The following is a 15247-nucleotide window of genomic DNA, read 5'->3' on the forward strand; positions in this document are numbered from 1 at the left end:
AAGGCCTGGCACAGGCTTGTCATTCAGTATCTGTGATCCCTCCTTGTCCTTGTCAGTGAGCTGACTGAGCAGCTACCCAGCTGACCAATTTATGTATCCCCAGACATCCAGCACAGTGCCTTGACCACAGTTGGAGCTTGGTGAACGATTCAATGAATAGTCACTGTCACACACACACACACCACACACACACGCACACACACACACACACACACACACGCACACACAGTTACCATCAGACTTATCCAGGTCAGTGCACAGTGCCTGGGCAGCCACCCTGACCTGGATTAGGACATAAGGAGCACTGGTAGTTTTGCTAGAGGGCAACTTTGAGCTTCCCTCAGGTGCCACAGCACCACTCTCAGCAGGGCTAAGAAGCTGTCTGTGTCTGTTAGGGGTAAAGACTGAGACTTCCTGCCTTCAGACACTCAGCGCCCCCTGGTTAGGGTTGATGGCGGTTCCTCAGGACGCTCATCACTAAAGTGCCGTGACGCCCTCCCAGAGCTCAGACCAGGAAGCCTTCTCCCAACAATAATGGAGTACCCTACCCTGTTACAGAAATGGGAATTATAGCTGTTTACCCCTCTTAATGTGGTTTCTCCCCTTTGCATTCACGTCCACATTTCTTCCCTGAGTCACCCAATCCAACTCTGCTAATTCCCAACGGGTTACTGCACCAAGCTGCACCTGCATCTCACTTGCTGTGCACAGCTCTATCTGGGAGGGTCGGATCTACCTACTGAGCTATGTATTTTCTGTCTCCCTTCCCTTCTGAATCTGGAGGCTCCCAGGCATCAAGAAAAGTGCTCCAGTTGGCCCACAAAAGGGGCGGTGCTGCAGGGGAGGCTGCGACTCTCATCCACAGCCTGGGTCAAAGCAGGACTGCGTTATAAGCGCCACACGCTGCCCCACTGCGCCACAGAAGCCAAAAGAGCAAAGGTCTAAGAAGTCCTAGTACAGACACTTATGTGGATAGAACACCAGCCTCTTCCTAGGGACCTGTGAGCTGTTGTTTGGTTTGGGCTTATATCGTCCATGGCCTTTTTCACAACGCTTGCAGACTTAGCTAACCTTCCATCAGGACCTCTCTGCTCCCCCCAACCCCCCCACCCCCACCACTGTACCAAAGATCATACTCCTCACTTAAGTGTGCTGACTGGGTTTTCACTTTGCAAGGATACCAAAACAATTTTTTTTAATCCTGAAACGTCAAGATACCTAAGAGAACAGGTCTTCAGAAAAACTATTTTAAAATTATAATAGAAAAACTGGCTATGTAACAATGAAGATACAGCACATTAAAAGGTTATTTGGGCATTATCTAGAATTTCACACTCAAGAGAAAAACACTTAATACGTGGTCTACTGCCTTCCAGTTCTTTTTCTCTGCAGTTTTAAAAATTAGGACATGGGGGGAGGTAATGTCTTCATACTTTTCTATCTGTTGTTCTGTTTATCATTATAGTATGGTTATGCTACCTCCCGTAATGATGAGGATGAGGATGCTGATACTGACGTCGGTAGGAGCAAACACATGTATAGAGCTTGATATGGACCAGGAACTGTTCTCTGTGACGTGTGCATATTGACACGACACCCCGTGGTCTTTCATGCACTTTGGAGACATCATGTTCAATCCATACACAGATCCCTGGTAATCTGATTCATGCCGATGGACATGCTCACTTGCCTTTTGATCCAGAGGACGCTGGGCACTGCAGTGTATTCCAGATTCGGGGGTCAGATACCACACCTCTCTGTTTCTTTCAGGCCTGGGTAGCAATCTGACTCAGCTCTTGCCGGCCAGGTGACTTTGGGCAAGATCCTTCACCCGTTAACCTCTATGTGTCTCAAGCTTCCTCATCTGCAAAAAGGGACGATAACGTTAAAAATGCTTACCTCATAATGTTGCTGTGAGTACTCAGAGACCTTATTATACTTATACACATAGAGAGCTAAACACGGTCCAGAAGGGTGAGCTTTTATTCTTGTGTCTCTTCACTTCGGTTTCTGCTTGTAGCCATATCCCTCTCTCCCTGCCCCCATGCTTTCTCCTCCCCCACTGCCGCTGCACTCTCTCTCCCCCTTGCCCCCTCCCTCAGACTCTCCATCCAAAAACACTGTTTACCAACTCCTCAGGATGTAACTCAGAAAATATTCATACCATCACCCTTTGGTTAAAAAAACGTGAATATTAGTGGAAGAAATAAGAAACACCATAAAACCGGCAATGTGAAAACTACACAAGAAATAAAGTCCTACTGATGAAAGTTTGAGTATTAATACTTTTGTATCTTCATCAGATTCAGATATTCAGAATTTGATACAGGAGAATTAGACTTGAAAAAAATAATGGCCCCCCAGGAGGGCTATATGATGAGGTTCTTGGGCCTTTAAATTTCCCTCTGGAATGCTTTTGAAAATGTATATACTCATGTTCTACAATCGTCCAGCGATCACTTACTTTCCCGTCATTATACAAATCATACGAAGAGGTCATTAGACTTCTAATTTCCTAGAGAATAGGCACTAAACTTTTCCATACGAGCGCCTGATGAAACCCCAGCATTGCATTTAGGCTTCACAATATCCCCATAAGGAGAGTTAAATACTCATTATGCTAAAAAAAAATATACCCACACCCATGCCCCATACATTCAGTTCTTGAGTCCCTGAGGGGCTGAAGTGATAGTGCAAAGTCCATGTGGTGAGTCAAAGGTGGTCTTGACATTGTCTCTCTGGAACACTCTCCAGGGAAATGTGGGAACGGTAACAATATTAACAACAGTAATGGCAACAGCTAGAATTCACCAGGAACTTGTCACATGCCGAGCACTGTCCTGACAACTTCCCATGTCTTAACACGGCCAGTGCTCTAAACTGCCCCAAGAAGTAGTTACATTTACTCCTAACTAGTGTTTCCACGTTACTAACGGAAGAATTGAGGCACAGAGACGCTAAGTAGCCTGCTCAGGGTCACCCAGCATAAGGGCTGGAGCCACAGGTCTGTGGAGGCATTGTGGAAAACCCAGTGTGTTCTGTATTTACTCAGTCAAGGGCAAGATCCAATATGGCTACTGCAAAATATGTAGAAAAGCAGCTAACACATAACACAAATTGACCTTACAGCATGGAGCTGCACACTAAATAGAAATCTGGTTTCTTCAGAAATCTTTTAGATGGAGGCTTGACAGGATTGGAATCAGGATGTTTTGTGGAAACAATGATGTGAGAGCCTCCTTAGAACAGCAGACAGCATGTCAGCCTCCTAGCCTGAAGGTCTTGGGTTTGTGCATCAGAGAAGGCAGCAAACCTCTGTCACCTCCACACGCTCCCGATGGAGAGAGAAACCTGGCAGTAGGGAAGATAAGACCGTTCCTCTGCTCTGGTAGTGCCCAGACAAGTTGTCCATGTCAATCAGAACTGAGGAATTATGAAAAAACAAACAAACAAAAAGTGCAGATTCCATGATCCGCACTCAGTGAATCTCATTTAGTGTGGCTACAACGGTGCCCTAGAATCTTTGATTTTTCACTCTGCCTGGGAAACTCTCAGGAACTTTATTAAACTCCTTTGGTAGCGAGACTGTCTCCAATGTACTGACTCTTCCCAGGACAAACACACAGTTGGGAAGACCAACCTGAGAGCACAGGAGACAGAAGGCAAAGGACACAGCATGAGAGTCAAACCAAGGGCAGGGCAGTGGATCTTCTGAGAAGACATCACCACCCCACTGGCCTGTCTCTCTGAGGCTTCAGTTTATCTCAGATCCATTCTCTTCATGGCCAGTGGGTGGAGGTGGTGAGAGGAGATGACCTTTGAGATCCCACATGGCCTGGGCTTTTCTCGGGGGCCATGGGACACAGACAATATGAGGTTATATGACCTATTCTCCCCACCTCCAGTCAGCCTCTGCTTCTCTCTTGCACCCTCACCCCCTCCATGCCACACAAGCCCAGAGCAACCAGAATTTAGGAAAAATGTCTTCCCTTCACCCATCAGACACCTGCCCCTGACCTGAGGAGATCTTCTCCCCTCTTCTCCTCTCAGCTGTCCTCCTCTGACCTCATCTGCCGTGCCAAAGCAGACAGCCTTCCCTAGTAGCTTAAAGTCCTCGCCTGGCCCGTGACTCTGGTGACCTAGCCTGGAGAGGGCTCGTCCTCTCTGAGAAGGACCCCAGACCTGGGAGCCAAGAGCCATGACGACCACAGAACCATCCTAAACGTTGATGCCTACGGCAGTGATTGACCTTGGAAACGAAGCCTTACCTCACACCCCATCTGTCCCTGAACCGTTATCTTGTCACAGAAAGCAAGACAGACGAGGAAGGTGCCTGGAATCCTTCCTGGGGAGTCCTGTGTCCTACTCCATGCTGCCATGCTATTTCCCCAGACCAGACCCTGACATGGACCATAACATTCCTATCCTTTGGATGTGAATAAGAGGTCTGGGGATACCTTCATAAAATCCTATTCTTGTGGTTGATAACCAGTATGTTATGTGGTTTACTACCACAGTGATGCATCTGGTAAGTAAGTGGAAGCTGACACGAAGTTTCAGAGGGTAGGTTTGGGTGTTGAAATGATTGGGAGGAGCTACCGGCATCTGTGGGCTGAGGGTTACAGGGAGGCAAACACTTTCTAGCAGAGAGTTAAATAAAGTGGATTTTCCATAATTGTAATTTCCCTGTGAATTAAGGGAAGCTTGAATGTTGCTTTCTCTGGAAACTTACAAAGAATCCTTGAGTGTTTTAGAGAACACATACTGAAGGCCATTCTGTTACTGGCTTTGAGCTTGACGCAACACACCAGTATCGCTTGATAGCTGAGGTTGCACACGCCTAGAGGAATGAGGGGAACCCAACTGTGCTGACTAGACGGATCTTCAGGATATGCTGTCAATGGACGGGAAAAATTACGTGGGAAATGTTCATAGTGTGATCTGCCATGAGTTGCTGAACAAAGCCAGATAAGCCCATTGTCTTTGAGGCACTGAGGTTTTGTTTCCATGTCTGTCTCCCTCACCAGACTTTTAACTCCTTCTCAGAAGGCTGGAAACACACCCCGTTCATCCTGGTGTCCTCGGGGCAGAGGACCTGACACACGGTAGAAAGTCAGTCCACACTTGTGGAGCTGACGTAACGGGTGAAGGACAGGACCCAGTGTCTTAATGACGAGCGAGAAGGATGTCAGTCTGCAGAGGGAGGGAGGGGAATGCCACAGGTCTTAGGACCCAGGCAGCACAGTGACACCAGCCTACACTGCAGTACTGACGTCAGTTACATCCCTTAGGGTTCCAGGACTCAGCCATTTAAATACAGATGTCATTAACCATGAAGGTCTAACTTAGAAAGCCAGGAACCTTACGGCTTAGTTTTTTGTATGAACCTTTCATAGCTGAGGCACCTGAGGCACCAATTCAGGCACAGCATACTCTGGTCACTACTCGTCCAGGCTGAGGCCGTGTAGGGATATTCAGGGCTCACACACAAGGAGGGTAACTCCGAGGCATACATGTATCCCTAGAAACAAAGGGTTCACGACTGCTAGGTTGCCCGGAGCAGGACATACATCAGGCAGGCAGGACAGCTCCCTGGGGCCCCAGTGTGGCCTCCCACCCAGGAACCTGCCCCCCTAGGACTCCCTGTCCAGTTTGAATAATCCATCGGAGGGAGGTCTTAGTTTCAGAGGCACTGCCTGGAGGCAGCCCGTTCCAAACAGTTCTGTCTGTCCAGGACCCCAGCGCATCCTCTTTCCAAGGGTGAGTGACACCTGGAGGTGCTCTGCATGCAACGTCCAGCGGCTGGGGCCACTCCCGCGGTCCCACAGTCAGAGCTCCCTCAGGTGTGACTGGAGCCTCAGCAGACAGTTTGCATTCAAAGTGCTCACTGGATTGGGATTGACATATATACACTAATATGTATAAAATAGATAACTAATAAGAACCTGCTGTATAAAAAAATAAATAAAATAAAATTCAAAAAAAAAAAAAAGTGCTCACAGCAGCTCTGAAGGCTGCACGGGGAGTATTCCTTTAGGAAACATAGAAAATTCCCAGGAACAGTTTGGACAGACAAGATCATTAATGCCCTCGCTCCCTCGCTACGCTTCCCTGCCAGGTGCCAGGGGTGGTGTGTTCTCCATTGTTATACAATCACTGTGTACAATCCTGAAATCAAAACTTTACATTTCTTTAATTATCTCCTAATGTCCCCCAAGCCTTTTGTATGGAAGGGCTGTAGGCAAGAAAGGCAAAAGTACTTTCATAGCAAAACATGTTTTATAATCTAACTGTAAAGACATTATGTTTCGCAACTGGCCAGGACAAAATCCTGAATGTTAAAAAATTTTCAAAATGGGTTGACACAACCTCCTGTCCTTTTGTCTCTCTCACTGATCCCGTGAGGAGGCTGGAAAAGCTCATTCTCTTGCACTGAAGAGTCATATGCCTAACGTCTCGTCTCAGTTGTCTCAAACATCCGGATGCAACAGCCACAACGTACAAAGCCATTTTTAAAATTCCCCCTTTTCCCTCTCTCAGGGACGCTTTACTCAAACCCCTAGCAGTAAACTGACACTCACCAGGGTACCGCACAGCGGCCGCGGCCGGGGAGCTCGGGCGCGAGTGCCGGGAGGGGCTGGGGCTGCAGCAGCCGCCAAGTTGAAGAAAAGCCTGCAGAGCTTTTTCCCCTTCTGGCCTCTAGTTTATCTGAAGCTTTCTCCAGCCCAGAACCTGATTGTATTTGCTTTCTTCCGCTTGTAGGAGAGAGCAAGTCAAACTTTCAACAGTTTTTGGCCGACCCAGAGTCCACCTTTTGTAAGGTTCGCATCCTTTTGCCCCAGGCCTGGAGGAAATAACAAACACCAAAGTCAGGAACTGCCTGCACTCTCCCCGCCCCACCCCACCCCCAACATCGGGCAGCACAGCAGAAGCAGCCGAGGATGCAGTGCGCTAACTCTCCTGGATCTGGATCTTTTGTTTTCAAATTCTGTAAGTAACACCTATCACAACAGTCAGTGGCTCAGCTACTGTTTCATAGCACGGGTACATCCACAGTCACCAAGCACAAAAGGATCGTCATCCCTACTGCTTCATCCTCCCTTTACTCAAACAAGGCTTTCACCGTATTTCAGCGAGTCACAGTCTCGCTAGTGAATCCACAGCTGCCACCACTGTTTCAGATGCCCCAAGACCACCCTTGCTTTTGATGAGTTCCTAGGAGGACTCCAAGGACCTAGCACATAGTCATCCTCATGGCTAAGATTTACTGCAGCAAAAGGATACAAAGCCAAATCATCCAGGGGGAGAGGTGCACTGGGCAACATCCGGAGGAAACCAGCGCAAGCTTCCAAGAGTCCTTTCCTAGTAGAATCACGCAATTTGTCCCTCCGGCAACGGATCATGACAACGCGTGTGAAATGCTGTCCACCAGGGAAGCTCCTGAGAAACCCGGGGCCTAGCACATATCAAGATTTCAGGTTCCCAGGAGGAAAGCAGGTGTTCAGCATAAAACATACTCTTTGGACAGATGGAGGAGTAACCTACACTTCTGAAGGAGGCAACGGTGGGAAACCTCTTGAAATCCAAGTTCTCAGACGCGACGTGAGGGCCCACAAGCCAGCCCTTCTAAGGATTATAGTCCCAGGCCTGCTATGTTAACTCTATTCTGCACAGTACTCAACAGCAAAGCTTCAAAATACATGACCAAGTCAGAACTGGAAGAACTGAAACAAACAAATCTACAAGAACAGCTGGAGACTTCAACAATCTCAGTAATACACAGAACGGAGAGAAAGCAAATTAGAATGCATGGGTGAACCGAATGTTCTCACAGGTATAGAACCCTCCACATAACAACAGCCGAATATACCACATTCGTTTCAAGTGCATATGGAAGTTTCACCAAGGTAGACTATATCCTGGGTCATAAAACAAATATGACCAATTGCAAGATAATTGCAATCATACAAAGAATGTTATCTGACCAAAAGAGAGAAACCCGCAATAAGTAAGCCAAAGTTAGGAGGAAAATCTCCAAACACAAGGAAATTAAATCACATACTTCTAAGTAATCCACCATGGACCAAAGAGCAAGGATCAAGGGAAGTTACAAATTAATTTAAACAAAATGAAAATGAAAAAACAACCTACCAAAATCTGCAGGATGCAGGTACAGCAGTGCTTAGCCGTAAATGTACAGCATCAAATGCTTGTATTAGAAAGAAAAAAGAACCCAAATCAATAATGAAAGCTTCCACCTTAAGAAACTAGAAAAAGAAAATCCAAATAAATTCAAAGCAAGCAAATAAGGGAAATAGAGATTGGAACAGTTATCAGAAAAAGAATAGAGTTAATCAACGAAACCCAAAGCTGGTTCTTTCAAAAGGTCAATACAAATGAATAAACTTCTACCCAGACAGACCAAAAAAAAAAAAAAAAAAGCAAGATAACTGAAGACACAACTTACCAACATCAGGAATGAAACAGGTTACAGATCCCACAGAAATTAAAAGGAGTCTATGAATAATTCTACATAACTACTTTTGGCAATTTAGGCGAAATGGAACACACTATCAAAGCTCAGCCAAAAAGAAACAGATCACCTATTTTTAAAATCGAGTCTGTAGTTGAAAAACTTACAGAAAAGGCATCTCCAGGTCCAGATGGTATCCCTGGAAAATCCTACCAAACATTTAAGAAGCAATAACAGCAATTCTACGCAATCTCTTCAAGGAAACAGAAGAGAGGGAACACTTGTTGAATTATTTTTTCAGATTAGCATTACCCTGATACCAAAGTCAAACAAAGACAGTAGTAGCAAATCAAATTCAATATATAAAAAGAATAATACACCATGACCAAGTGACGTTTATCCCCGAACTGCAAAGCTGGTGCAGCATTAAAAAAATCAATCAATCAAGCCACCATAGTAGCATACCAAAGATAAAGAACCACATGATCGTTACCTGTTGACGCAGAAAAAGTATCTGACAAAATTCAACAGTCGTTCATGATGAAAAACATTCAGCTAACCAGGAGGAGAAGGGAGCTTTCTTAACCTGATACGGAGCATCTACAAAAATACCTGCCCCTCCATCCTACTTGATGGAGAAAGACTAAACGCTTTCTCCCTAAGATCAGGAACCAGGCCAGGAGGATAGCCAGTCTTACTCCTGCTATAAGTCAACATTGTACTGGAAGTCCTAGCCACTCCAGTAAGAGAAGAAAAAGGAATAAATGGTTTAGAGATTGGGAAGGAGGAAATCAAACTGCTCCCACCCACCGATGACATGATTATCTACCTAGAAAATCCCATGAAATCTATTAACAAAAACTCCTATAACTAAGAAGGGAGTTTAACAATGTCACAGGATACAAGCTCAACACAAAAAAAAATCAGGCATATTTGCCTGTACTAGCAATGAACAATTAGGAAATTAAAAAAAAAAAAAAAGACTTGTGCATACCATTTATAATAGCTTCCCCCAAAACCTAGCGAAACATAAGCAGGATCTGTATGCTCAAAACTACAAAATGCTGAGGAAAGAAATATAAGAAGACCTAACAAAATGGAGACACATACTGCGTTCATGTGTTGAGAAATTCAATATAATTAGGATGTCAGTAGTCCCCAAATAGATCCATCAATTTCATACAATTCCAATCACAAATCCAGGCAAGGATTTTTTTGTACATATAGACTAACTGATGGTAAAATTTCTGGGGTAAGGCAAAGGAACTAGAATAGCCAAATAATTTTGAAAAACAAAGTTGGAGGACTAACACCAACGTTACAATTTACAATGCAGCTTCAACCAAGATATGTAAGCAACTAAGTGGCCATGGAGGGGATGAATGGACATAGAAAATGTGGTGACATATACAACGGAGTATTATTCAGCCACAAAAACGAAGAAAATCCTGCCTTTCGCAACAACATGAATGAACCTGGAAGGCTTTATGCTAAGTGAAGTAAGTGAAAGAGAGAAAGACATATTGTATGTTCTACTTATATGTAGAATCTAAAAAAGTCAAACTCACAGAAACAGAGTTTAGAATGGTGGTTGCCAGGGGCTGGGGGAAATGTTGGTCAAACGGTACAAACTTCCAGCTATAAGATGAATAAGTTATGGGGATCTAATGTACAGCACGCTGAGTATAATGAACAAAACTGTATCATATATTGAAAGCTAAGAGGGTAGATCTGAAATGTTATCACCACAATTTTTAAAAAGGTAATTCTGTGAGGGGATAGAGTGCTAACTAACCTTATTGTGGTAATCGTTTTGCCCTATCTACGTGTATCAAATCATCACACTGTGCACCTTACACTTACATGCTATATGTCAATAATACCTCAAAGAAGCTGGAAAAGATAAAAGAGTCCCCAGTTTTTCCAGTGGCAGAGCCCTCCAGCTATATTCTGTGTCCCCCTGACATCTCCCCACCATTCTTTAACTTTCCCTTATTACTGACATGACAAGTTGAGCCTGGCTCATTAATCCTATCTCTCCTCAGCCTGGGAACCCATCATTTAGTGGAGAATGGTATTCAGAAGCTAGGATCTAGCGGTAGGTGTACTTATTGTCATTGGGATGTTGCTGTTTTCAGGAAGTTTGGAATATATGTGTGAACACAATCACACACACACACACACATATATATATATTTCCATATTTCTATATCAGTCTATCCACATATGCACACATATCTATTGAAAACCAGGAGTTCTCACGGAGACCTTTAGTTCCAGTAGAACTCCTCAGAAGTTGTTCCAGTTTACCTCCTTTCCATATTGGAAATTCCCTCTTCCAAAAGTGACAGACGTGGCTCCCACCATCCTTATATATTTACTGAGTTGACAAATCCCAATGCATATAAGCCATCCCTCCTCCACAAAGAGGTCCTCCCCACGTGCTATGCTGAACCATCCCCTGCCCTTGACTTCCACACCTCACTCAAGCCTGAATCCCTGAGCCAGTTAGCCTCCTCCCCACAGAACCCCCAGGGACATCCTCCTTACCGCCTTGGGCTCTGACCTCCCAAATTGGGATGCCCCTACGCGCATATACTTGCCTTGCCCAGCAACACCTAATGGCTTTAGGACTGAACTGCTCAGGCACAAAAGAGAAGAGCAGGGAAGGGAAAGAAAGGGTAGGGACAGGGGAAAAGTGAATATATCTTAGTACAATCAGTTAATCAAGGTGAACTGGGCCAAATCCAAGCAATATGATGAAGCCAGTGGGGTTTTTTCTCCCTGTCCTCCAGCTTCCCCTTCCTGCCTCTCTCCTTTGCCCCAGTTCCTTTCTCATTCTTAAGTCCTGCCCTCCATCAAGAGTAGCAATGTTATGAGGGGCATGATTCCCATATTATAACTGATCTCCGCTGGTTGGCTGACATTCAGTGTGGATGGTGTCCTCCCCGCAGCTCTTACACTCAAGCCCTCTGTCTCTCATGATGGACTAGAAGGTTTCACCCCTCTTCAGTAATTTCAGGTGTAAGCAGGAGAGAAGGTGCAGGGCACATCTTGGAGCCTCGGGTCCTTCATCTGTGAAATGGGGATGACCACAGATTGTGGGACAAACACAGAGAGCAGCACCGGACACCTTTCAATGAGTGCGACGTGCCAAACCCAGTGCATCACAGGACTCCTTGATATCCAGGAGCACGCCAAGTAGACGGCCCCGCCAGGACCGTGGCACCTGCTGTTCCTTCTGCCTGGAATGCTCTTCCTTCAGGTAATCCCATGGCGTGCTCCCTCACTTCCTCCAGGTCTCTGCTCATTCGTCATCCTTCAGGGAGACTTCCCCTGATTACCTTGAATAAAATAATAACATCATCTCCACATACCCTTTCCCCTGATCCAGCCCCATCTTTCTTCATACATAGCACCTGCCACCCTTGATTTATTTATTGACCAACTCTATGAAATGAGAGACTTTGTCAGTTTTGTCCTGTCACAAACTCCTCGAATAGTACTCAGGTACATGGCAGGTGCTCAGAAAACATTTTCTGAACCATAGCTGGGAGCCAGGCCCTTTACACACACTGCTAACATGCACAGGTACCCTCCAAGGTGGGCACTGGCCCCATTTTATTAATTATGATACGTACTGAGACTCCAGGAGACAAGCGACACCCTCAACAACGCACCATCAGCACGTCGGGTTCCAGGCTTCGGAATCATATCTGCCGGGTTTCCAACTCCCTCAGTTCCTGGACAGAGACCTCACAGCCAAAATGGTAAGAGATTTTACTACTGACACACAGACCCCAAACAGCTCAGATACTTTACACCTTTAGACAAACCCCTTCCTAAAGCAGCTCAGAGACATCACACCTTGGGACCCAGAATCACAACAGTTCAGAGGCCTCACACTCTGGGGTTCAGACTTCTACATTAGGGTCTAACACCCAGTGACTCTAATGCCCAAAAGCTCAGAAAATGCACACCCAGGTCTACAAGGACACAAAGCCCTACAGACTTTGTACCATGGCTCACAAAATCCACTCAGATAAAATATCCCATTCACCAAAATCTCCCCAAAATGCTCAGAGACGTCAAATGTACTCAAACAGCACCTGGCATGTCAGACGTAGCGGTACACATCTCCAAACTGCACGGCACATGTTACTTCCCAGGGAGAGACACCAAAAAAGTTTAGTGACCTCTCCTTGGGCTTAATTATATGAATCTGCGCGACTGACCCTGCGGTACCACACGCCCCAGACTGAGTGAAGGCTAAACAAGACTGTAAGAGCTCGCGGAAAGACACCACCATCGTCACCCTGCACAGCCAGCGACTGCGCCGAACCTCGCCACCGACCCGGGCAGCTAATCAGCCCCTTACGGATAGCCAGTCTTGGAGTAGTCAAACTAGGAGAAAAATGTAGACTCTGAAAATGCCCGCGCGCACACACGCACACGCACACGCACACGCACACCTTTCACCCTGAGCGCCAACTCGGCGACCACTGTGCCTGTCCCAGACAGACAGCCAATGGGAACTGGGCAGGTGAGGCGGGCGGGGCAGGAATAGCGGGATTTCCGGCGCCGCTTGACGCCCCGGAAGAGTTTATTCCGGCAATCTCGCGGCGACCAATCACCGCCCAGAACGCTTTCTCGATTTCGACCCCGCCCCCCACACGCATCCCGGAGCCAATCTCTGGCTCCGTTGCTGTCCCCACCTGGATGTGACCATGCAGAAACGAAGGGGTGAACCTGGAGTAGATAGAAAAGAAGGCTGCAGGCTGAGACCCGGTGTCCAATCGGCCTCGAATGTGCCGGGAAGATGGAGCGGTTACAATGGGGATGGACCCAGCGGCGCCCTGAGTGCCTCCGGTGGGACCCGTGGTTGATGCCCGACGCGGTGTAAGGGGACCCTCAGTGTTGTCACAGCGCTCAGTGGATTATTCCAGAACGGACGCCCCCTCCCCAATGGTTCCTTCCTGACTCGAAGGTCTTCCCTCTGCCCCTCAGTGGTACGTTCCACGACAGAACCGTTTCATCTCGCGCGCCCCTTGGTGGCGGGATCGGGGAACAGCGGATGTAGATGCCCGCGGACCATTGCTGGCCGGTTCCCAAAGGGAGGGAGGGCACAGTTAGGATGAAACCCTCGCAATTCTCTGGAGTCTTGGATCTGGGAAGAAGTCTTCCTACGTGGAAAGTCACCTCCCTGCAGTGACACCACTATAACAGGGAGCATTACAAGAAGTTTTCTCTGTGCTGGGCCTTGTGATTGCTTGTGCCTCCCTGGGTAATACAGAATAGGCCTAGTGGGGCAAGCCAGCCACAGCCCCCCAACGGGCAGGAGGGATAAAGCTCCAGACTGGGATCAGAAGGCCTGGTGAGGGGCAGGCCTCTGTCCTTGACTGTAATCGGTGGAAAGGACAACCGTGCCGTCGGTTCCGTTAGGAAAGGGGACATCTCCCAGGGGTCCCAAAGACACTGACTACATGAGATAAAGACCATGGGCTCTGTCACCATTCTGTTACCCCGTACATGTACCCTAGCGGAATCCTCGCCCTTTCTAGCTATGCCTGTCGGGACAGCCCGTTCTGGAGTAGTCCAACTCAGAAAAATGTACATTCTGAAAATGCCCGCGCGCACACGAACACGCTCTCGCCCTGAACTCCAACTCGGCTACCACCTTGCGGGGGGAGGGGGAGGGAATAGCGGGATTTCCGGCTCCGCTTTGCGTACCGGAAGAGCTTATTCCGGCAATCTCGCGGCGACCAATCACCGCCCAGAACGCTTTCCGGTCCCCGCAATCGCGGAGCCAATCCCTCGCCCCGTTGCCATCCCCACCTGAATGTGACCAGGTAGAAACGAAGGGGTGAACCGGACACCCCCAGGAGGTGATACGCAGGGCGGTGGGGGGGGGGGCTGTTTCTCACTTCAGTCCTGTCCTCCCACTTTGTTCTGTGGGTCTAATGTGAATGTGAAACTTTAGCATGCATCGCAGTCACCCGGAGGGCTTGTTAAAACACTGATTGCTGCCCCCCATCCCCGAGTTTCTAATTCAGTGGGTCCTTGGTGGGGCCCGAGAATTTGCATTTCTAACCAGGCTCAGCGTCCCTCCTACACAACTAAGTGGTGGACTCTAGTATTCCTACCTCCCTCCACCACGTTATTTGTGAACTGTTCCTTCCCTTCTCTCCCCCCCTCCTTACCCCCCAACACATCCAAACGTACAGTCTCATCGCCAGACCCTGAAGATCTTGAAGGGAGCAAAGGTCTAAGCATCCTGTTCACTGCAGCAGAGCGTCTGCCCCAAGAATGATGTGAGGAGCCCATAAACAAGCTTTACTTCTCCTGCACCACCGATGGACAGCATCGTGGCACCATGTATCAAAGTGAAAAATCCTTACAATGCTAGGTCGGTGAGGGTAGAGACTTTTTCTTTGTCTAGTACGGCCAGTCTCCCCAGTGCCCAGCACATAGTAGGTGCTCAGTGGATGATTGGTGAATGACTGAGTTTTGACCCAGCAGCTCCACTTTAAAACTGTATAATCAACATACACATTCACAGAGTTGTGTGTAGAAGGAAGGTAGTAGCAAACAATTGTGTAAAACCTCTTTATGTCCATTAAGAGTCGATGATGGTTGGATTGTAAACAAACGGTGAGGGGTTCATGTTATACCATGGAGCACACACTGGCCATGGAACAGCATGAGGGGACCAGTGTGTACTGATCAGAGGGATCTTCTTCAGGACATGCTGTTAATATTAGGTGGGGGGGGAAG

General features: G+C 47.2%; 1 long non-coding RNA gene across 3 annotated transcripts; it reads right to left on the reverse strand.

Annotated features, from left to right (window-relative positions):
- Positions 1 to 1241: 1241 nt before the first annotated feature.
- Positions 1242 to 12905, reverse strand: LOC137757350 (uncharacterized). Of its 3 annotated transcripts, XR_011072330.1 has the most exons (5): positions 12583 to 12905; positions 12115 to 12228; positions 11607 to 11817; positions 6582 to 6844; positions 1242 to 1864 (listed from the first exon to the last, which is right to left on the reverse strand). It is a non-coding gene; the product is annotated as an uncharacterized lncRNA (long non-coding RNA). The 3 variants fall into 3 exon arrangements; XR_011072328.1 differs by having other exon boundaries at positions 12115 to 12905; XR_011072329.1 differs by having other exon boundaries at positions 11435 to 11817; positions 12115 to 12905.
- Between the last annotated feature and the right edge of the window lie 2342 nt (positions 12906 to 15247).

This window comes from Eschrichtius robustus, chromosome X (assembly GCF_028021215.1).
Source record: "Eschrichtius robustus isolate mEscRob2 chromosome X, mEscRob2.pri, whole genome shotgun sequence".
Taxonomy (NCBI): domain Eukaryota; kingdom Metazoa; phylum Chordata; class Mammalia; order Artiodactyla; family Eschrichtiidae; genus Eschrichtius; species Eschrichtius robustus.